The sequence below is a fragment of the Vidua chalybeata genome, chromosome 1 (assembly GCF_026979565.1).
Source record: "Vidua chalybeata isolate OUT-0048 chromosome 1, bVidCha1 merged haplotype, whole genome shotgun sequence".
In the NCBI taxonomy this organism is placed as follows: Eukaryota; Metazoa; Chordata; class Aves; order Passeriformes; family Viduidae; genus Vidua; species Vidua chalybeata.
Genome location: NC_071530.1, coordinates 91018856 through 91043573, shown reverse-complemented (window position 1 = coordinate 91043573; position 24718 = coordinate 91018856). Strand labels below are relative to the sequence as shown.

The 24718-nt window shown below is 36.1% G+C and overlaps 2 long non-coding RNA genes across 2 annotated transcripts; one reads left to right on the top strand and one right to left on the bottom strand.

Moving 5' to 3' along the window:
• Window positions 1-18317: 18317 nt before the first annotated feature.
• Window positions 18318-21512, bottom strand: LOC128801351 (uncharacterized). Its single transcript, XR_008435179.1, has 3 exons — window positions 21429-21512; window positions 20003-20075; window positions 18318-18423 (listed from the first exon to the last, which is right to left on the bottom strand). It is a non-coding gene; the product is annotated as an uncharacterized LOC128801351 (long non-coding RNA).
• A 108-nt stretch (window positions 21513-21620) lies between these two features.
• Window positions 21621-23503, top strand: LOC128798822 (uncharacterized). The gene is made up of 3 exons (XR_008434558.1): window positions 21621-21650; window positions 22287-22367; window positions 23428-23503. It is a non-coding gene; the product is annotated as an uncharacterized LOC128798822 (long non-coding RNA).
• Window positions 23504-24718: the final 1215 nt, after the last annotated feature.

Below are 24718 nucleotides of genomic sequence, written 5' to 3'. Positions count from 1 at the left end.
CTGACTTTGGGATGAAAAATGTTCTTTTAGACTCTCTAGAAGAGATTGCAAGAGCCTTGGAGTTTTTAAAGGAAATTTTGAGATTTGTGCAAAATGTAGTTAGCCAGCCTAGCTGCCACCTAGCTTAATTGCTGACAATTTTAGTTTATATGCTCTTTTTTTTTCCAGTCAAGGGCTGGTAAGAAAATCAGTCAAGTGGTTTAGAATGAGAAATAACAGCATGATTAGAAAATCTAGGAAATCAAAACCTCGCACACAAATACTCAGTAAAATTAGCTGCACTATAGCATTAATGACTGTTATGGCACCTGTGGATTGATAGGAAATTGTATTCTGAATCCTAATTACAAAAAGTCTGCAAAAGAAAACAAAGCTCTGAGCAACTTGAATTTGTATTTGAACAAGTGAAAGTCAAATCAATTTGACTTGATCTTTTTAAAAACAGATTTTACTTGGTTTGTTACCATTTTAATTTTTTCCCATACTTGGTGCTAATCAGGCATGACAAATAGGCTCACCTTTGAACACACTTTGCACTAATAATGTCATAAAGTAACTCCCTTTAATTGGTACCTCAGGCTACTCTCATCAAACAAGCTCATAAAAAGAAACTAGTGACAGCTTTCACTTCTGCTAGATTTATTAAATACTTCTAATCTATGCCCAGACTGTGTGTGTTTGCATTGCTGCTCTAGGCCTGACCTTTGATCAAAGAAGCAATATATTTTTTTGTTCCACAACAAACTTGCACCATCATTTCCATTCAGACATTTTTTTCTTGCAGTGCATGGCTATTGTGAAAACTTTGCACTTAGAAATACAAAGAGCAGTCCCTTTACAGTCAGGATTACAGTTTACTATAATGTAGCAAATATGTTTTAAAGACAGATACATAATTTAAATTTTATAATTTGTTCTACAATTGATATTTTTTCTTCACAGATTGTATAAGCAAAGACTCATATGTGCTCATTATCAAAACTATTCTCCCGATAACTTGTGTGGATAATTCTTGTCTTGGTCTGTAGCTCATTCTCAAGGATCTCATTGTGAATATTTGATCATCGAAATTCTAGCTCAGTGACTCATCACCTAAATCATATGGTATGCTTCTGCCAGGATGGAGGAACACAACCCTTAATTTTCTACTTAATGATTCAGAAAGTGGTGAGCACTTGTCCTCTGAAAGTCAAGGCCCTTTATCAAATACCCGAACTTGAGGTCTTAGTCATTGGTTTTACAGATGTTGAAGGCAATAGCCTGTAAATGCAGATTCAAAATTTGGGGTTTTTTTAACTATTGAACTTTGAATTAGATACTCTGATGGATGCACCTATTTTATGTTCTTCTTTTATGGCAAGGATTCAAGGCAAATAACAGATAAGAGTGAAATTATTAAAAGTGTGTTTCTACAAAACATAGGATCTATAGTAGCAGAAATTCCTGCTAATGTCCAGTAATATATGCTCAGCAATTTAATTAAATAATTTTTTAAAAAGTTTGTTTTCAGTTTTTACTACATAACTGTACAGTCTATACTGTAACTGTTGCAGTGTTATCTATAATTGGGGTTGTTCACAGTGAAATTTCTGATCTTGATTAGTATCAAATTACAGAGACTATGCATTTGTCATCATTAAAGAACACTAATTCTTCCAATGATAATTCTTCCACTGATAATTATGATGTAATTTTGTATGAACTGCCTTTTGCTTGCATAAGTATTTTCTCTTAGTAATGAATATTGTTAAGCTAAATATAGATTTATTAGTTTTAAATGAAGATGTTTTATTTGATTGCTCCATAATGCCTTGATATTAGACTAATTTGCCCTTTTCCAAGCCAATTTATGTCAGAGGTTTTTCATTACAGCATAGAATTTGGAATTAATGAATTCAGCAATCGGTGATGTTTACAGTTCATAGAAATGTGCATTAAGAATGTGTTTGGAGTATTACTATGCATCCATTTATAATTTGCCCAGGTCTTTTTAGGTGACTTTGCTATATTTCAGGCTCTCTGGATTGATAGGGACCTAAGTTAGTACACTATGAATGGTATCAGAAGGGAATTAATGATTCTCAGAGTCCTAGTTCTTCCTCTTTTCCCTCATTATTATAGCAGTGAGAAAGTTATTTTAGTATTTTCTAATTTACCTATCCATCTGCCCTTCTCCTGACAGTCTGTATAGATCAGTTCAACTTCGGTGATACATAAATGTGACTCTATTAACCTCTTTAGGAAAAGACAGTCCCTGTCAAATGCATAAATGTACTATCAAAATGACAGGTCGGATACCGTTCTGAATGTTGTTTATAGCATTTTATTTACCACTGGTGACTTCTGTTTTATAAACTATCTGGTGCTGCTCTATTCTTATTTACTATGTGGTTAAACTGTACATCCATCAAATTTAGACCTAGTTTTATGCAGAATACATGTCTGTCTTTAAATTATGCTATGAACTGAGGAATTTTAGAAAATTTTAGTCTGCAATCATGTGAAAAGCATTTATTAACTCTTTGTGCGGAACATATTTTTGTAATGTTCTAAGGCCACAGTGTTCAGAAAGAGCAAGATTAAAAGATTTTGCTTTAATTTGAAACATTTCTAGTTGGATTTGAATCATTTGGAGAAAAGCTGACATAATTTTAAAATAATATAAAAATATCTTCTAAGCTACTATCTATTCAGCATTAATATAGATTTTATTATTCTTCCTTTCCCTTTTACGTAAAATGCTGTCACTTTCCTAGTTTATACCTGATAAAAATTTCAAGCAATACTTATCCATTTTTGGACTATGTGCAAAAATTTGCAAACCAGTCAGGTACTGATACCAGATATGGCAGTAGACACATTGGGGAAAAAATCCTCTCAATAATGCCACAAAATATTATTTCCTAATGTGATCTGAGGTTTAAAAATTCAGCCATCCAAATGTGTGAAAAGTCAGTGTGGAATAGAAATATCTAGTTTTTCATAGTGAAAAATTCAAAATATGCAGTTAAATAACAGTTGCCCTTAGCTAGATGAATTCATTTGAATAAGTTCTTTCTCAGATCTAGTAATTCCCAAGTGGGGTTTTTGGTCTGTTTGATTTACGGTAGATTTAGTGAAAAGACTGGAATAACTTAACAAATTATTTCTTCCTTTTTCTAATAATTTTCTTGCTCAGTGTTATATGACATTGTCTATTTTCCATTGATCAGCACTATTTTCACACTTGGGGCCTGTCCTCACCTTCTAGCAAATGGGTGAGAGCCACTGAGAGGAGGATGGTGAAGAGCTTCTGCTTTGGATCAGGGGAAAGGAAGATTAGAATGAACAAATTTCAGGTTTAAATTCTTATCACAGGAAGTAGTGCCTGTACCTATCAGTAGAGAAGGTGTATGGCAAGCAGCTTGAAAGTGACCTGAGTGGTTACTGCCATTTACAAATGTCATTTGCCTCCCAGGGCTGCTTTCTAAAGAAAGAGAGGACGGGAAGGGACTGCTAAACATGAAGAAACTTCCTGCAAAGCCACCAGACTGGAAAAGAGGTATTTTTGCCTGAATCTATCCTGCTTCACTAAGCCAAATGGCTTGAAAAGGTACATTATACTCTGACGTTTTCCTGTTCTAATTTATTCAGTTGACATCAGAAATGTGATAAAGAAACCAGTCAAGGATGCCTTGCTTTGTAAACAATGCAATAGCCAAGTGCCATTAAAGATTTAGAATTAGAAGGTAGTGCACCAATTTCTTGTCTCAATTAACAGGCACTGTTCCTACAGTGAAAGCTCAGTCTTAGATATACAAAGAACTAAATTTATGCTAATTTAAAGTATTTCTCTAAATTGCTCCAGGTGAAAAGGGATGTTCTAAAATTGATATACTAAACCCCTGTTTTTCAGATATAATTCAGTAGAGATTTATTATGAAAGTAGGATATTTGGAATATGAAGTTAAAGTAAAATCTTTCCTATTTCCTCCTCTTTTGAATCTTTCCAGAATCAATTTTTCTGCTGGGGCAGATGGTTCCTTAACTGCAGGGCTGATGCTGCTTCTGATCACAGGGGAAAAGTTTTTTGGAGTAAAAAAAACCCACCAAACAGATGGTGAACATTAAAAAAAGAGATGTTTTCAAACATTCTGATGTGTCTGCAGGACACTGACAGAGAAAGAAGTCAGTATGGTTGGGGCTGACCTAATTCCTCTGACTGGGGAGGAAGGATTTGATAGAAATGTTCATAGATTTCCATCTTTCCCTCTTTAATGGCAGTGTGCAACTACAGGTGTGGCTTCTGCACTTTAGTAGCTGCAAAAACTACCTGAAGGAGAAATTCCTTTCTTCCAAAGCTAATATGATCTAGTTTTCGGGTGGTGTCCAGAAACAGCATGTTTGCTCTTTGATGTTTTTTAATTATATGTACTTTAAATAATGCTTTCAAACTTCTTAATTGTAAGAATTCTTGCCGTAAGTATCTAAAAGTTGTTTAGCTTTGATGAATGCAAATGTGATAAAAACCTTAAAAGTATGTTAGCATTCAGAACTGCCATAGCCTTACTTAAATATCATTGGCAGTGAATATGAATAATTTTAATATATCTAAAAGTATAGTGTTCTGTTTAAAAAGGTGGTCTTCATATGCTTTCACATAATTTCAGCCTATTCTGCATCCCCACACTTACCCACACAGTTGACAGAATTTAAACAATTAAATCAATTTATTCCAGTCCAGTACTGTGAGAGTTCTGCATCAAAACTACTCCTTTGTATCCATTATTTATAACTACTTTTTGTGTTTTCTGTATTTGTGCTGTGTCATAAGGAAACTCAAAATCCAGCTCTGAGTGCACCTAATTAAACAGGGAAACAAAATCTCATTGTTAAAAATGTTTTGGTTTTTTTTCTTTTTTTGCTCCTCCTGCTAATGGCAGATACTTTGAATTGTTTTTCTTGTTTTTCATCTCTTGTTGCCTACCAATGTTGAGGGAAGTGCCTTTGCCCAAAATTTAACTCTTTTTCTGAATATGTTTCTAGGTTTATGAAAAAGACATGTTAAAAAAACAAACAAGACACACAAAACCTCTCAGAGTAAGCAAAATAATTGCTGATATCTTGTCAGAATGCTTTTTTTTTTTTTAATCTGCAACCCCAATAATAGTGTGAAGGAACAGGTTTTAGTGGATTTAGTATTTTTTACTCGAAGCTTCTAGAAATTAATACCTTTGTCTCTGCAAGTGTCAAAACATTAATTTGTGTCAAGAACATATGCTTTTGGTACTTAAAACAAGCTTGTTTTTGTGCTGTTGCTCTGCCTTGTTAGCTCTTACACTTTGATTGTCTGGAAAGGTTGCCCCTCTCTACTCTACAGAAAAAGGGCCAGGCATAATTTTGCCGTGGATTGAATGTGTGTAGCAAACAGTCATTCCTGGTGGAGAAAGGCTGAGCCTCCTGCTATTGTTCTCTTGACAAATAGTGAGTGTCCTCCCTTTCCACTGTCTGACCTTGACTAATTGTGGAGAATTGGTGCAGCTGTCCCTGGCTTATTCTGAGCTGCAACACAAGGACATGTAAGAAACTTTAAGCTGCCATCATAAAACTCCAGTTTGAGGACTTCATCACAATGCGTAGTGCTCACTTGTTTTGTTGTGTGCTATTTAGTTTGTTGCTGTTTTCTTCCTCGGATAGCATGTTTTAGAGTCATGCTGTGTTTTCTTCTTACTTGCCCTTGTATGTATTTCAGAAATCTGTACTAAGAGATCAGGGTAAGAGGGTATTTTTGAAATAGCTGCATAAAGTCACATGGAAAAATACTTATAAAACCATCAATTAAAAAATGATATGGAAAATGAAGCTTATCTAGAAAGTGAGTGCAAAGGCATGTTTGTACTTTTCTTTTTCCCTATTTCCCTCACAATCTATTGCAAATTCTTTTGGTAGAAAGCTTCAGTATATTAACTTGGAAACTGAAGAATATAATCAGAAAAAGAAGTGCCATGTGCATATTAATACAGAGATAAAATTTTCTGGTGCTGCTTTTAACTATTAAGCCTAACTGAATATTTAATTACTGTATATACCAGAGCAAGCAAAGTGTTTTTCCATTGTACAGGTAATTTTCCATAATACAGAAAATAGTTAAACATATATTGATAACAATATAATATGCAATTAATGTAACTTGAAAATTTTACTAGAAATCTTCTGAGAATTTTTATTGTTTTATTTACTTAATTCGGGTAAAAATTTGTTTTGTGAAGAGGGAAAATTCAGTGTATCTACACCATTTTAAAGTCACACTTAGCTTTTAGTATTAGGGCTAAATGGACTTGTGTTTGAATAGTAAATAGGTCATATATTTGGGCAAATTTAATTCACATAGAAAGAACTACTGGCTTGATTTATTTAAAGCTAAACCTAGTTCAATAAAGTTCAGTTTTCAGCTACTGTGCCTTTTCAGTCACACTGCTTCTTTGTGACAGATTCTTTAATAGAATAAGCAGGTTTCTATTTAAAAAAAAATAATACAGAAGTGAGGGGCCTTATTTGTCTGCCCAACATATAAGTCTCTCCAGAATAAAGAGAACTTCTGGGTCCTTGGATTATGTTGATGCCAACAGGATTACTGTCCAAGGTAGGCTCATGAAAAAGATTCAGAAAAACAAATAAAACTTCCACTAGAAGATCTGCAGAAACACAAATTTCAGATTAGGTGGCAAAATACTTATTGAAGGAATGCATGTAGTAGATGCATTTTCAGAAGCGATGAGTTTTTGGTGGCTTACATCACCCTGGACACGTCTAAGTCACAAAGAGGCTGACAGTGTAAACACCTTACCCCATCGACTGTTTTCATGGATCTGCTCCAAGGAGTATGATTTACCACAGAGAATGGGAAGGTTGACAAAATTTTGGTCATGAGATCTTTCTTCCACAAATACTCTGCCATTTTTACCTGTGATGACAGGCAAATCAAGTGTTCTGCTTGTTATGTTGGTTACTGCAAGGAAAGAGTGGCAACACATGGCCTAAAGTACTGCAAAGAGACATTTCAAACATGATTTTTTCAGGTTCCTGGTAACGTGCTACAAAACAGGATTCCCTTTAGCATCCCTTATGTCCCTTCTCAGACCTGTGCTGGGACAGCCTTTAGTATCACCTTGTGACCTGCTTAAAATATTTTTAGTGAAAATAAAATTTAGGAAATATCCAGCCTGAATTAAACTTGGCAGTCTCATGGCAGTGTGGTACAACTGTGATGAGACAAACCAAGTCTTTCCTTGCTTTGACCTGAAGGCATGATGGCCATTTTTCTCTTCACCCTTCATAAGGGCTTTCTGATGACCTTGATCCCTCCCTAACTTTCTGCGTAATGGATGTAACAACCTCATATTACCTGATAGCCTATATTTGACCTCTGAAAATTATTAGGCCTTGAAATTTGGAGGAAGCTATCTTGAGAAATACACTACCAGATGTTGAAGGTGATGGAGTCACATTTTAATAGTCCATATGTAGAAAACAAAGCTTGTTTTAAATCCTATAATATCAACAAAATAAAAGATGTATAAATAAAATTGTTGTTACTGGTCATGTGTCAGGGCTCTGGTGTAGCCATGCTACTGGAGGTGAACTGACAGTCTAGGGCCTTTCTGAGATGTGGACCCTCAAGATCTCAAACTCCAACCTAGCTACCCAGCAGGCAAATAAACCCTGTGGCCCTGCTTGTAGGTCCCAGCTACAAAATCCTTCATCAACAATGCCAGTTTGAGTCCTGCTTGAAACTGCAGGGTGCTGGTTTTGCATGGCAGCATGCTGCCTTCCTGCTTGTGTCAGCACAGATGTTGCAGGAAGTGAGTGGCTCAGGGACATATTAGAAGCTCAGTGAGCTATTCTTCTCCCATTTTATATAGACTCAAAAAAAGATAAAAGGCTGCAATATGCTCAAAGACAAGGGATATTTTCAATCCTTTCACACTGACAGTCTAGCAGTTGCAAAGGCACTGCTCGAGCATGTGGGTGTGTTGCACATGGATAGTAATTGGAAGGTGTTCTGAAGAATGAATCTTTAATGCGATGTTGTGGCCAAACACTTTATTCTGTGGAATGCACACACTGGATGGCTTTAACTGTCAGTGATTTAGATTTTCTTTTGTGTGTAGATTAGAACATGATTAGTAAGGTGCCATTGTTGTGCTTCCTGTCTTCAGGTACTGTGTGGATCTTGATTTCAAGCACAGAGAAACAAGCTGACTCTGAAGGAAGTGTGCAGGGACAAAACAGACAGTGTGCCCGTTTCTTTGCCTTTTTCACTTCTGTCTTCCCAGCAGAGAACTAACATGTGAGAGAAACAAGAGAACAGTGTGATAGTGTTTTGGTGTTGTGTTTAGGTATGCCCTTGCACACTTCTCAGCTGTGCCCAGCAGTGTAGTACTGGTTGAATGGTGTCTGATTCAGGCTCTCCTGAATGTTGTTTCCCAGCAGTCTTAGAGAGGTAAATCATCAAATGGGGCCTGCTGGCTTGTGTCTGGAAAATGGGAGTCCTTGGGATACTTACGGCTTTTTGTTTCTTCATAGAGTATATGGAAGCTTAAGAGAAGCAGTCCTTCTAAGAAAACTTGCAGGTCTAAAAGAGGTGTCTCTTCTGCTCCTTTTCCCCTGGGTATCTATTCACTAGTTCTTTTCATTCCTCCATTTTCTAGTATTCCCTCTCTGCTCCAGTCAGAATGGTCAGCAGGTATTTTTTTTCAGCTCTTCTAAACTCTCACTTCCAGAGGAAGAAAAATAGAATCACTGGAGACCTAAACCAGAACAGCAGTGAATGCAGGTTGTGGGGAATGTTGGAACAGCTACTGTGTTTTACAAATTGGTTCAATAGAAATAATTTTTTTTTTAAAAATGAATGCAATTTAAATACAGATTTTCTGTGGCCTGACTCATAAAAGATTGTTTAATATAGTAGTAACTTGCCTGCTTCTGTTCTGAGTGCATGGCTTCACTTGTGAGGAGTATGGAGCAGGACTGCAATCTTTGCATTGTAGGACTTCAGACAGCCTCCTCAAATACTCTAGATATACTGGAAAGTACTGGCTAATATATATATATATATATATATATATGCTGGATAATATTCTGTAGCTGATTTCTGGTTTTTGTGTTGAATAATCCTCCTGAATTCTGACTGTACCTTATGCATGTGTTCTTTATGTCTGGAAACACAGCCGGAATGGCTTTCAGAATGCAGCACAGAAGCTGAAAATTGAAGAGCTTATTTTTTTATTTAGGAATGAACACTAGCATTAATTAGTTAGGCCTTGAATAAAATAACAGGTTTTGTGAGTTTATCATGCAGCTGGGCACATCTAAACTCTCCTATCCTAAGTGTTTTGAAGCAGCTTTATTTATTTATCAACCAGAAGTGAGAATCAGGAAGATCACATCTTTTCTTGGTGTTACACTGCCTGAACTGTTTATGGCATCCCATGCACAAAGACAGATATGCATACAAAAGTAGGGATAACATGCAAAATATTACAGAAGAGCTAGTTAACCTATTTGATTTTTGTATGCACAGGCACATGACAGGACATCACTTTAGCACAATGAATCTATTTCTTAAAATCCTATGCACCATATTCACTAGAAATTCAAATAAAGCATTGCCTTTGCTTTCAAATAGAAGAGGGATTGGCACATTTAGATTTTATGCGTCTAAGTTCTCTTCAGGAAAACAAAGCATCAAACAGAGTTGGAGTGCAATTTTTCTGAGTAGGAGGACAATACTGTTCAGAGACAGAAGACAAATTATTATGTGTCTGGTTTCTGCAAATCTTGCTTCACGGGAATTGTAAAAGCCAAGTGCTGAGGAAGACATGCAAGGGTTAATATAATTTCCATTCCAGCGAGTTTTGCTTGCCATTATTTTCTTTTTCTTTTCTCCCTTTTAACTGATTCATAGCATAAAATCTTCCTGGACACCTAATTATCAAGCCAGCTCACAGTCACAGCTGTCTGCTTGGAGAACCCATTAGATGCAGCAGTTGAAGCCTCCATAATTCCCCAAACTTCCCGGTTGTGAATATTAAGAAAAGATTTTTACATGTCATATGCAATTCGGAGGTGGTGTGAATGGCGTTGGAAATGACGAGCTCTGAATGCTTGTCCATCACTCCATTCACTGGTTACAGGTGGTCTCATTTTCCACTTTCAGATATCGGCTAGCTATGACAGCAGGCACTTAATTTGCATGTTCGACAGACAACAAACGGCCCTGTGCATGTCAAAATAGGTGGTGATGCGTGACAGTTCCTACACAATACTGTCTCCTCTTTGCTTGACCTTCGACCTCCCTGCATGTCTTCTTTCACAATCAGAAAAAAATGCACTTTTCGGCTTTGGAATAAATTTGATACCAAATTGATTATTTTCCTTTCTTCTTTTTATTCTTCTTTTTCCTCCTCCTCCACTTTTCAAGTATGCATGCATCCAGGCTTTCATCTTAACGGCTACAAAACTCTGCCAGAAGAGTCTCATAAAATTTAAAAATACGCAAGCAGTCAGAACAGGAAGCGCCTTGTTAAAATTCATTGTAGTTAAATTGCTTGAAAGTTCTTTGTAAATGCAAATGTAACCTTTAAAAGAGACCTTAAGTTGGGTTAATATTTGTTAAAAAATAAGATTTTTTTTAAAAAATCACAAAAGTGTTTTATATTCATTTTTTCCCCAGGCTGTATATTCATCTTTATACGTGTAAGTTGAGTAGTTTAGTATGCACTTCATCAAAACGTTCCTCCAGTGTTTTTATGGCTGCTGTGACTTGTACTACTGTTAAGTAACAAGAATTAGTCTTCTAGCATCATTAGGAGCACACTTAGAGTTTAGAGTTTTATTTAAGTTAAAATGCTAAGGAGTGATTAAAGTGCAAAAATGATTGAATGATGGCAGCACTGTGCACTTTATTGTGTTGTTCCTGGAAGTTGCAGCTTTTTAGGTGTGCTTCCTCCTGGTTAAATCATGCTAAAAGGAAACCTAAGATGAGGTGGATTCAAGCACAGCTCATCATTACAGAGTTCACCCAAGCACCTGAATTTTAATTCCAAAGATACACATTCCCTCTTGTATAACCAAGAATGACCATAATCCTCTCACAGATCTTATCTGAGCTGCAGCTCTTGTTTTAATTAAGAATTAAAGCATGACAGCAGATAATCACACCTCTGGGGTGTTACAAGACTTGAGATGTGGTTGTGTACCCAATACCCAAGGGTGTGATTATTCTGTGATAACCCCACCCCTAACAAGACATCCTATCCAGGCATCAGTAATGGGCAAAGCACTATTGTGGTTGGCTTCAAACATCAAACTGAATCAGCAGTGCACAGTGGGCTGATCATAGGTGATAATGGACTAGTGTGTCTTTTCTGCTGTTTTGTAATGTCTCACCTTTAGAAGAGAGTCTTCTCGTGTCTCACCATGAGAAGACTTAGCAAGTTGTAGGCACTCCTTCCCCCACCAGAGTAAAATCTCTTTCATGAAGCAGCACCTGGTGAAATTTGATGGATATGGAAATTCAGTGTTAATTTGAGATATGACATGATTGCTTTGATGTGTAGCTGAAGTGCTTACAGCGTTACCTTACTGAGCTTGTTCCAACTTCCTTGTTCTTCCAAACAACTGTGCTGTCAGTTTGGATGGTAGCTGAAGCCACTAGACCAGCTAATGCTCCTCAGGAGCACTGAAATACTTGAACATAGTTGATCAGTTAAGAGCTTAGGCCATAAATACAATTTACATGTGAAGTTAGTTATAGGATAGAGCAGGGCAATTCTTTCACTAAAATGTGCTTCTATGAGTAGTGTTAATCATGACATTGGCAAGTGGGCTCAGAACCATGTTTTAGGTACTGACTCCCCTAAACCCTAGGAGGGAAATGAGGGAACCAGTGCTGAGACATGAGGCAGTCCCAGCTTTTAGCTCCAAATGGTGCTGTGACTGAGCTGCATCACAGCACCTGCTCTGTGTGGTTCAGTTGCTGTGCGCAAACACTGATTTCCTATCAACAGGAAGGTTTGTCAGGAAGATGAAAATGAAAGGGAAGGAAGGATGGCCATGTTTCCTGTCAGTCAGATTGTCTGCTGATAGCTCAGGAAGGCATTTTAGTCTTTACCTCTATCCACTGGCATCAGCAGAGACACCAACTGAGGAAACAACTGTTTTGCTTAGAGGGAAACAGTTGTTCAAGCTGGACTGCTCTTCGATGACATTAACTAGTTGACTGAACTGCCAGCTCTGCTCTAGTCCAGGAAGAGACTTATTTCTGAGGTTAGATCTTAGACTTTAAGGTCTAATGACCAGTGAGGCTGAAGCAGTTTATGATGAGGGAAGTTCTGTGGAGGAATTGGGTCTGAGTCACCTGGAGTAGCTTGTTCTGGCCACTGTAAAAATAGAAAGGCTTGAATTGCAGTAGAGTCACTTTCAAATCTTTTACAAAAATTTTATTTTTCATATGTCAAAGCATTGTTAAACAGCAAGATGGTTGATCTGATGTTTTTACTGCTGATCGTGGATTTCTCAACAGACCTATCATAGGTGTCAATATCAGGTTAACAGGCTGCCTAAGAGCAGCTGATGCACAGGATATCGTAGACTGAGGTGTGACGCTGTTGAGCCAGGGGCAGGCGAAATGACTTGTATGATTTCAGAAGGCAAATGTGTGTTTATTCAAAAGCACTTCTCTCTTTTATAGAGAACGTCGTGAACATTAATTCCATTGGTCTTAAAGTAAAAACATTTCACCTGATTGGTACACTGGACTTGGGTCAGTGTGGTAGAACATATCTATAAACAATATGAACGGAAAGCAAGATAACAGATTGTTTACATTCCTCTCGGACTTTTTCCCAGGCTTAGCCTGACAGAAATCTTTCTCTTTTTTTCTCTGACTGAACTGAGAATATCCACAGAAGTGGAGCTGAAATATCTTCCCAGGTGGACATAATCCAGGAGTCTAGTTTCTCATGGGACTTACAAAGTGAGGCTCAGGGCTCTGCTAATGGAGACCCAGCTTCTGCATCTGACTTCTTGTGTCCAGTTAGCTCAGAGCACAAGCAAAGTAGGGAGACAAGCACATGTTGTGCAGTGGTCCATTTAAAGTGGATAGATTAGAGAATTATATCTTTGGAGAGGGCAAGGTATATTCAGAGAAATCAGGAAGGGAAGAGGGATGCAGCCAGCTTTGAAACCATGAAAGATACTTTATTTTTCTCCCCTCTCTCCTCCCATCCTATAGTAACCTAGCCAAAGTTGAGCCATGTGCAGCATTAGTGATGAAATAAAACTGAGAGGAATGTGCAACAGCTCATGCTCTGTCATTTGTGTTTTCTTATGCATTTTTTTTTTGGCAAGAATCTTGGCATGCTCTGGATGGATACTCAGCTTTCCCATTAGAAATTCACACCTCTATTTGTAAGAATTGGTAATGAAAAATTGGAGCCTAAGTGAAGTCCCAAAGATGAGAGGATTTGCTTTTCCAGAAATTGCTTCCAGCATGGTTTGATGACTAGCTTATTTTTTTTATGAAATTGTATTTCTTCTTTGATTTTTGTGAAAAAATAGGCCCAACACTCATAGGTTGTTGGACCCAAAAATAGGTCCAACCCTTACTTGGGTGACCGTTGCTTGGAGATCTGCTTTTCATATAATTTCCTGGCTTGTCATTTCTCATCCTTGCTTGGGAATATCTCACTCAGTAATGAAGGCACAGTTTTTTAGGATTTTAGCATTGGAGTATTGGAGCTAATGAGTTATGCAAATGTTTCTGGATGTCTGAGGCTGTAAGGTAATTAATTTTTCAAAACTATGGGTAACTTAGACCTTATAATTTTAAATGGAAAGAGAACTGAGAAGATAAACTTGCTGTTGTTAACTCAGTAGGAAGTAATATAGTAAAGCAATAGGAACCAAGAGTAGTCTAGTTTATTTTCTCAGGAGGGTAGATAGAAGGTAGATGTAAGTTATTGGAAATCTTTCTGTTACAAAGACACCATTATAACAATGTTGCATTTGTTACCACCTAGTGCACTAGTGCATTCCGTTACCCCTGAATATATTTATATGTAGTTGCTTTTCACTGTGCAGTTTTCATGCTCATTAAGAGAGGGTAAATTTTACAGTCTGCTTACTAAATTTTTTTTTTTTTTTTAATTTGTAATGTAACTGCTCTGGCTAAATAAAGAGGAAAAGAAAACAGTGTGACAATTGTTCTTGGATACATGAGTGACATAGTTCCATCTACCTGTCTTCATCCTTTCAATTCAAGAATGAATTTCAATTAATGATTGATTGCTAAAAGGTCATTAAAATGTCTTGCCATAATTTTGTCATATTTCTTTTTTTGATTTCTTTTTAATTGTAATTGAATAGTAAATTTAAATTAACAAATAGGAAATTTACAGTGTGCTTACATACTAAATGCAATGCAGATTTTTCAATATGGAAGAGGACAAAAACAAGAGAGGCAACAACCGTAACATCCAGAAAGAAAGCAGAGCAAGGCTTTGTTTTCATTCTGTTTTGTGAGACCTCGTATAACACAAGTGCAACTCAGATGCATCTTGTTTGAGGTTAGATTTTATGTTCCCTTTTCAGAGATCTGGAGTAGGCATCGTCTGATCAGTCTCTACTTCATTGGAGCATTTTATAAGTCTTAGAAAATCTTTTAGTCAGTGAGAACAATCTCAAAAATTTCAATTTGCCTAAAGCTTATTTCTGTATTAAAAGGAAAGATTGGGTTTTTTTTTAGTTGCTCTAGCATAGTTGAGGTTTTTTCTCACTTCTTAAAATGATAAGATCATCTGCCCTTGTCTTTATTTGTATCTATGGTGTGAATGAAGGAAATACTTCTGTTCCTCTTTCTTCTCTCCTCAAAGAATTTGACATAGAAGCCCTGGAGCATCATACTCAGGATACCAAATCTACTGTGCAACACCCTTTGGGAAACTGAATAAGATCCAGAATTTGAAAGAAATGAAACCATGCATAGGTGGGACTTATCTAACACACTTTAGATTCCTGTGTCAACTTTAAGTTCATTAAGCTGCTTCTGTAATCAGGATATAGAGATTTATTTTGTGATTTGTTTCAGGAAAGTATCAAAGAGACCTGGGGGAAATCTACCACTGTCATGTGAGAGAGTGTAGAACACTGTCTCCAACTGGATGCCAAACATTCAGATGGAAGTTAGGTCAGACAAGTTCTCTTGCACATACTTATTTTCAGTGTACACAGATAGTACTCTTGTAACAAGAAAGTCCTGAACAGGGTATGTGAGAGATGGAATCACATGTGCTCATAGAATCACAGTAATTTGTTGGCTTAGGTTGGAGATTCACATGCAGGTCATGGGACATGCAATCACAAAATGGTTAGCAAAGAGCAAGCAGCAGATGATTGTTAGTTGCATTTTTAAAATACATCTTCTAGGGTTGTTATGATGTGAGAAAGACTGATGATGTCTTGATTATAATTTCCAGCATACGTAGAGACAAAGGACTTTACCCTTTTCAGGTATGCTCCATGAACGAAAATAGTGTTGCAGGTTGCTCTTTTCAGCTTGACACTGTTCTGTCTAAAACTTGGTGCCCAACTAACTAAATTAGCATATGCAATTATAAGAGCCTTTCACCAGGGTGATGGTTCATATGCATGAACAATGAAGTCAGCTGCCAGATCAGCACACTTCAGTGGAGCATTTCTGAACCTTCATGTAAAAAGTACCTTGAGTTTCACCTATGGCCTTGTCATTTTGGGATTTCTCTTTGTTTGCCTGCTTTTTGAAGTAGGATCTCCTTCCTAATTTTGACAGTACATTTAGATTACCGCAGCTCTAGGGCTAGCCCAAACTTAAGTGAAGATATTCTGCTTTTCCTTTGTTTACTGTTTCTTGACTGTTGATGTTTCAGCTGTCAGCATACACATAGCATGAATACATTTTTGTTTTCAAAGTTTTGAAAAGGAGATAGAAACCTACTTCTGTTTTTATTTTTTTTTTTTTTCTTAAGTGTGATATGTGATGACAAGTAGACCATGTAAAAGTCAATCTGTGGTCAGCCACATCTAAAACTGAAAACCTCATGGCTTCACTTTGTAGGTGGCCATGATAATCCTAGTGAAATAAACTTTAATTGTTCTATACTACTAGTAGAGACTATACTATTGCTATTGCTATACGACTAGTGGCTGCATTAATGACGTGAATATAGTGACTCTACTCCCCAAATTTGGTAACCTGTTTGATAAACATTTCAGGAAGATTGTGAGCATGTACAAAAAATTTAGAAAAAGGTCTCTTTCTCATATTTAGTGCTCTAAACTGTACAACCGTAAATTCCCATCAGTTTTAATTTTGACATTACTGTCTTGTCTGATACATTTAGTTGTGGGGTGTCATTCAGTGAGTGTAATGGGTCTTTCATTTAAACTTATGAATGCTATTGAAAATGAGAAAGTGGGTTTTTTACAAATTATTTCCTGAATTCCTAAAATGAAAAAAAAAAGTGCACTTTTCCCAATGTTTCAGTGAAATAAAACAGAGAAATGGTGACATTAAGCTTTTTCTTTGCTTGTTTGTTTCTCTTTGTTTTATGGTTTTTTTAGAGACATCTTTTTGCACATTTATGAACCACTTGGAATAAACTAAAGCCTATTTTCTTATTTACTTTAGTAGAGCAAAACCTTATTTCATATGTTTTACTTCACATTTTCAGTCCAGCCCAGAGTCAGTGAAAGCAATCATGAGCAGTCTAAAAATTGTTTATCCTCTGGCTTCTAATAGAGAGCAACACTAGTGCAGAATTTTCCAAAATTAACAGGTTTATATAAACTCTACATCCTTATTTGCAAACCTGATCAGATAGAGAAAAAGTAGTACTGATGAGATTTTTTCCAGAAGTCATTCCTAACCACTTTCTTCAATGTCAGATCCAGACAGAAATCAAGCCTTTCAGAGTTAATTTCTAGCTTAATGATTTCAGGTAATCACCCTACCTTTTGACTTCAAACTCGCCTGTGAGTTTGTTGTAGCTGGGTCCTGATTTTAGTGGAAAGTTTCTGTGATTGGTCCCAAGATGCTGAAAATTGGTGAGCTCTGATTTCAACTTTGCCACCTCAAAGACTGTCAAAGTCAATTCTCCTTTTCACAGGTAGTGTTATATTATTAACTTCTTTATACCAAGACATGGAAGCTTACCTATGGGAAAGGCTTTTTTTTTCCACTCACCATTTTACATTGGTGTAAATTTTAATATGATTTAGAAGTTCCCTCCTTTCCTTACATCAACCAAGTTGTGAATTTCCATTTTTCCATGATATGTCACACCTTATATATATGACCCAGGGCAGAATTTGAGCATCTGAGATGGGATCCATACACAAACTGTCTGTGGCACCGCGTCACCTCAGATTTAGATTTCCTCTGCTACGTGTCCACTTCTGTTCAGAGTGGAGTTCTTGACATTGCCAGTAAACTCTTACTGGCACACATGGGGCCTAAACTAGATTCCTAAATCTCTGAGGTGACCATATGGCTGATGAAAAAATAATTTACTATTTAGTGATCTTGGTCATGTAGCAAGCAACTGTAGGAAATCTGAGAAGGAAGAAATAATCAAAGTAATTGTTTAAGAGTCAAATATCAGAGGAGAAAAAAAATCCTACAACTCTCCTCTAGAACTTTTAGTGTGATTTCTTGCAGTTCTCTTGAGCAGTGAAACTGCATCACTGTCAATTAATGTTTCTTCCATACCTGTTTCCATCTGCTTCTGCAATTCCAGGATTAATTTTAACTCCCAGAGGTTATTGTGAAACAAAATTATTTTTAGTTGTATTTCATTTTAAAAAGTGTAAATAATTTCCAAGTGGAAAGTTGAAATCTCATAACATAAATATAAAACAAAACAGAGATCTTAAAACATCAGATATTTCATACTGCTGATAAATAACTCATGTATCGTGTTCAAAGCAAAAAGAAAGAGTTTTCTTGATTCTCAGTTTTACTTATTTGTGTCCTTTTCATTTTCATATAAAGTGCTGCTTTTCCTATAAGAAATTTACTGTTTTGTCTTATGGAATGTATGCAGTAAATGCCTATCATTGTATCTCCCTTCTTCCCTGCCTCTAGCCTCCTTTCTCCAAAGCTAAAGTATGCACTTTTATTGGAAAACATCAGTTGCAAATTCTGATATTAAAGTAATAAAGATAATTGTCTAATTTCCACTGAAAGTATTAATAAAATATCCAGAAGCTCAAAGTAGGTTTACAGTTTTCAGGGCATTTTTAATAATTAATGGCTGTGTGATAACAGCAGTGTTGCAGACATCTCCATGATCTCAGCTTATAAAAGTGTTTTCTGTAGCAATCCTGAAGCATTGTTATGTTGAACTGTGGGACAAATGGCCAAAATTTTTATTACATACCAAACGTAGGAAAAGAAAGATGGATGAAAAATTAAAGGCATCATAAAATTGGTCCAGACACAATTCTGGCCAATTATATGTTGTTGTGTTCAACAGCCAAAAAAAAAAAAAAAAAAAAGCAAAACAGACGGTAAACTGTTAAACTACTCAAATTATCATAAACATGAGTAGATTACAGGTGCTGTACCTCATACATATAAGATAACTTTGTAGCCCTGCTTTTGTTTGTTTTGATTTGTGCTTTATGCTTCTAATTTTTGTCTGACCAAGCTTGACGTTTTGTGCCTCTTATAAACAAAATTCAGACTGAGAATACATTGAATTTTTGGGAGAATCTTGATTTAGGCCCAGGTGAAAAGTTAGACCACTTGAATCACTTCCTTGAAATGAAAATAGCAAAGATACCATAGAGGAGAAAATTCAACTGCCTTTGTTTTGCTACAACACGAATTGAAAAAGTATCTTTGCAATAGAAGAATTCACATCTGGAGAAGAAATATGGGCCAGACAAAACCCCAAGCCATTTCAATAATTAGATTTTGGTGAAATGGATAATTAAAATATTTGGTTTTACCCCTTTCTCTTCTGTCCTTACCATCTGCAGCTTTTTCAAAGTCTTAGTTTAGGTCTTATGCTTCAGACTGAGATTGTGCAGATTGCAATTAAAAGAATAAATTAAAGCAAGACCATAAACTTAGCTAATTGCAGTCCTTAAATTACTGTTAGTCTATAAAAATATTGTAGGGACAGACTTTTTGTTCAGTGCTAACTTTCATAAGCCCTTATTGTACCTACAAAATAAACAAAATGGAAGAAAATGAAAGTGCATGCACTTAAACCTATGAAATTATTCCAGAATATTTTGTACTAAATTAGCTATATAAATGGCAACAATATTTTAACATATTTTTAAAATTAATTTAGTTCTCCTTTTGTTAATCAAATTACACTATTTGAACTGAATGGTATATATTATATTATGCATTAAAATAATTCTTAATTTGGTTTTGTCTGGAAGCTAAGCAGTTATAAATTTTTGAAAAGCTTGATTAAAGAATGAAACTCAAAATTAGCACTTTGGACCTCAGAGCAGCTAAATGAATGTTCTCCTAAATATGTGTGTAAAAAGAAATTGAAAGAGTTTGTTGTAAAACCATGCAAAAAGATCACTTAACAACTAGAATAATTTCATCTGGGATCACTAAAAATATTAGGAATTGCCAACTGAATTTCTGCATTTGGAAATATATGTAAACTTTAACTATAATGTTTTGTACTATTATGGGGCAATACAGTGGTGTTCTTAAACCATAGTGCATGAAGTAGTGGGAGCAAGTGTAGAATTTAGCACACACTGGAGTCTCTTCAGCAATACTCTTCACCAGTAACTAAAGAGATAAGCTGAAGGGGTTTTATCCTAGAAAAAAAAAAGCCCCCTTTTTTGGATAAGTAGAGCATCCCCTGCAGAGTGGGTCAGTGTGAAATGCCAGGGTGGGGTGGAGAGGAGTTCAAGTAGTAAGAGTGTTGTGAAAACAAGAAATTACCAAATATTTGCAGCCTTGACTCCAGCAGGTACTTCCAGACACCCGGTGGGAGCCTGATTTGTCTTGTTCACTCCTGGAATGAAAGGTAAATTCTGGAGGCCAAATACTTCTCAGCAATTTACATGGCAACTCCCTGTCTTACATGAAAATAACTTCAAGCTTGCTTTCTGTTTCTGTGTCATGTTGTTACCTGCATTTTGATTAAAGTGTACCATGACAAGGCTGAAATCTGAATTATCAAAAGGTACAATACTTCAAGGCTTTGCTCTTTCCAATACCTTTTTGTCAAGTGATCTGTATCATCTTTGTCATCTCCTGAACCACTCCCTTGCTGGAGCTGATTGTAGTTGTGGTTTTCACTACCATTTGTTGGATATGCCAAAACTACATAAACTTAATTTGTTTGTGCAGCTCACCTCTTAATATGCCCTTTCATAAACCCAGTTAACCAAACATAATTTCAGCTTTTTGATCTCTTATCTTGTCTAATCCTAAATACTTTGTATTCCTTCATATAAATTTGGTAAAGATTTCTTTCAGCGGAGATTTCTTTCATTCATAGTCTTGAATATTCCACTACTTTGCTGCTGCTGTTATTCACTGTGATTTCTTTTGTTATTTCATTGAAGGTTGTTGCATGACCACCATCTTCTTTTCTCCTATTTGTACTTCTGTATGCACAAATATTAAATATTGTGTTCTGAGAGGGCACTACCTTTTAGAAACTTGCTTTTCACATTATGCTGTTCTTTCTGCACTTGAAACTGCAGTGGTGTACTTTTAAGAATGGATTGTATGTCTTGTTTGCCCAGGCTCAGTGATATGCTTTTAGTGGAGAACTTGCAATATTATATAAGAAACACATTTATTTCCTATATTTTGTATGGGACTGGAGTAGCAGGTAGCATCGTGTACATAGTGTACACAGTCTCTCCAGTCTGCTCCAATCTGCTATTCCCTATTTACTGTAAATTATCTGAATGGGTTACCTTCATACCAAATGAATGGAGAAGTTAATACTTAAAAGATGGTTTACAGGAACAGAAGAAAAAGGCTCTTCTAAAGTTCTGGTGATTGTCACTTAATTGGCAATATTTGGCTAGATGCACTTAGTGATTCTCATTTGTGGCTGCTGGCTGCCAAAGGTACATAGCTGGTTTTGCACCAATTCACAAGATTTCAGCACAGAGAGTTTATCCAACAAAACTTGTTGGTTTTGCAAACTGTGAACATGGAATTTCCTGTGTAAGGGGATGAGATGTGTGGTCCCTAGAGTAAAGCTGCTCTGATATTGAACTGAGAGGCCTCCCTGAGTACCTCAGCAATTTGCATCTCTGTAACTCTTTTACTATGCCTGCACAAAACTTTACTTCCATCAGTATGTGGTTGCTACCAAAGAAAAAGAAAGTAGAGGTACTTCAGATACCTCCCTGGCATTGCTAATGAAAGAACACTTGGCTATGGCTTCTTCCTCCCAGTTAACTCAAAGGCTGTCAGCACTGCCTGTCAGCATTGCAGGAACATTGGCTGTTTCAGCTTTGGCAGGTGTGTTGTGACGTAGCATCCAGCCAAACTGTCTCTCCCACTCTGTTGTGACTGCAGTTTGCCAGTCCTTGGACACAACCATGTGCACACCTAGGCTCCCTGGGTAGGCAGGGCTGATGGATGATTTTGGCTTGACTGCACTTTAGTAAAGCTTGTAGGGAAGAGGTGCATGCAGCAGACTGTTGCTGTAGCTTTGTAATTTCTTTCAGTGCACTCTCAGCTTCAGGACTCACTCTTACATGCCAGCAGTGTCTGAGAGCACTACTTCATAATTTTGATTCAGAGCATTTTGTTCTGTTTTCTTTTGTTTTGTTTTGTGAGATGCATCTAGGCAACATTTAACAAAAAGACCCCAAATTTAAAGACTTGTTGCTTATGAAAGTTCTTATCATATCTTATCTATTCAGTGCAGAAAGATTTTTGTTTCAGTGCAGAGGGATTTTTGTTTCAAGGATGAGGCACATGTTTTTCTGCTTATCTGCATTGAATCAGAGTAGTGAAGAATTTTGTTCTGATAATATTTTTGTGCTCTGGTGTCTGATATGAAAAAAGTATCAGGTGATCAGGCAGCTGTTTTCAGATGTCCTGCAGCACAAAATCTTGACTTACCCATGCTTGACCTTTGTTGCTAATTAAGATGTTGCTGAAGAAATTCTAGAGAAATAACTCTCTTTAATAATTTATATTCCCAGCTGACCATTCTAAACCTAAAGTTTCTTTATATACATTGTATTTGCAGAAAGGAGCAATGAAATAGAGGGTGTGCCATCTGAAACAAATGTGGGAAACCAAGAAAAGTATATAAAGGAAAAAAGGCTAGGTAAAACTTACTTTTCCAAGAGAAAAGAATATTAAAAAGAAGGGGAGGTAAATGAGAAACTGTAAAATGTTGTGTTGTAAAATGAGAATTTGTGACAACTAGCCCAACCACCATTGTTTCTGCAGATAAGAAGAATTTCAGAGGGTTGCTCAGTGTGTAGATTGGTTAGGAAGCTAGTATAAGAACTAGCTTTTTTTAAAAAATACTTTCTTTGAAAAATGATTTTTTTTCAGATTCCATCAGGACAGCAATGTAAGTGTAGTGCCAAATGTAGGAGGCACGTTTCAGGGAAAAATAAACAGTGCAGAGATATGGTTCTAATAGTTATAATTTTAGGAGGAAAAAATTAACCTAAACATTTGTTGTTGAGAGCTAAAATATTGTTGTCTGCTTCCCACCCAGTTGTGCTGAAAATTAATACAAAGAGATGAAATGCTATCATTAAACTATGAAATGGGAAAATCTCCCCCCTCTCCCCCCCATTTCAAAGGGAACACTATGTTACCATAAATCAAAGCTGGTATAAGGAAATTATGGTTGAAGATGAAGTCTTTGGAGTTAATTTGCTTGAAAATAACGAGTGCCTCCTGTTGATCTGACTTTTTTTATATTGATGTTGCACAATGAGTCATGTTTTACACTTCGGTAGTTGTGGCTCTGCATAAGAAAATTATTTGATCCTCGTTTGCCATTAATTAACAGTTGTGCATATATTCCTTGAAAATATATTTTTGTATTAATGTATATTTTATGTCTTTTCATTCTTTGATATTTTGTAGAATGTCAGTCTTCGTTTTATTTAGCCTTAGTAGTTGCTTAGTGATGGAATTTTAGTTTGTAAAGCCTCTTCTAAGAGTAGATTACTTTGTCACATGTTTTAATGCCTTTCCTTAAGTGTTTACTCTTCTAAAAATAATTTGGAAGCAACTCCAGATATCTTCCTAGAAAATGGTTAGAACACAGTGCTATTCAAAATACATTTATTTCTTTGTGTTCGTTATAGGCTTGTACATGTGTATAACTGGTATGCATGTTAAAGTTTGGCTGTTTTCATTTGCAGGCCTGAAGAAGGGTTTGTGTGCTTGAAAACCAGTCTGCTTTCTCAAGTGCATCAGGCAATGTAATAAAAGATGCTGAAACACAGCTTGTGGTGATGGTATCCTTTACTGCAAATGATACAAAAGTGGTTGAAAGTACAGAGTAATGTATTTAAAAGCAAAGCAATAAAGCAAAACTACTGAATATGGTTCCAGCTTATTTTCATAGTGGACAACAGTGAGAACAATGAAGAAGTCAGAATGATGTAAACATAACACATCAGCAATTGCTTCTGTTATGAAGCCAAACATTAAGAGATTTTCCTTATTAAGTTCATTAAAAAGTGTGAGACTTTTAAATTTTACCTTTTTTTACAGAGATTGGCCACCTGAACTATCTGTACAAGACCTTTTCTACATGCATTAGCCGCTGAATTGATATCTTTTAATCAAAACAGACAAGAAGAATAACTAGTGAGGTCTCTTTGGATGTAAGTTCTCACTCATCTTTATCAAGTGTGTTTTCCTTATCAATTCCTGTAAATATGATGTGTATATATATATATATATATATATATGTCTTATAGCATCAAATTTTCATCAAGTAGATTCACATGTGTAAAAGGGACATAGCAAGTGAATCAGAAGTAACATAAATCAGCAAATGAGCTGATTCAAAAGTGTTCTTGAAAACAAAGTACTCAGAACTTTTAAAGTCTTAAGGCAAGTGATTTTGCCTGGCTCTGTATGGACAACTTCCCAGTCTCAAGGTTTCTCAGGGGTTCAAAGGGACAAAAAATATCCATAATCTCTCAAAGAAAGATGTAGATTCCACCTTGAAAATATATACAGTGGGCTATAGATATTACAGAAAACCAGATTTTCTGCAGCTTCTTGTGTACAGAAGTCTGGATTTTATTTTTCAATGAACTGGACCCTTAGCTAGTAAAGAAAAGCAGTTTAAAATGTACTTTGGTAGCTTTAGTATGCTCAAAATGTACACTTATTGCCATATCATATCAAACACATTTGTAGCCTCTTTCACGCTAAACTTTTCTTAATGTGCTTTACAGAAACAGATCAACATATAAAAGGGACACTGTCAAGGCTGTTAGTCCTAAAAATTGACCTACTTTGACACTGGTCCCATACTGAAGCTTTTTCTTCTGAGGTTTGTTTTGTGTCCTTCTTCCTGGATAGCTGTTCTACACAAAGGCTAGACATAAAAATATACAGTCAAATAAATTTTGTTTCAAAAAATGGAAATTTAGAAAATATGATGTCTTGAGAAAATTCTAATTTTGTGATCTTTAG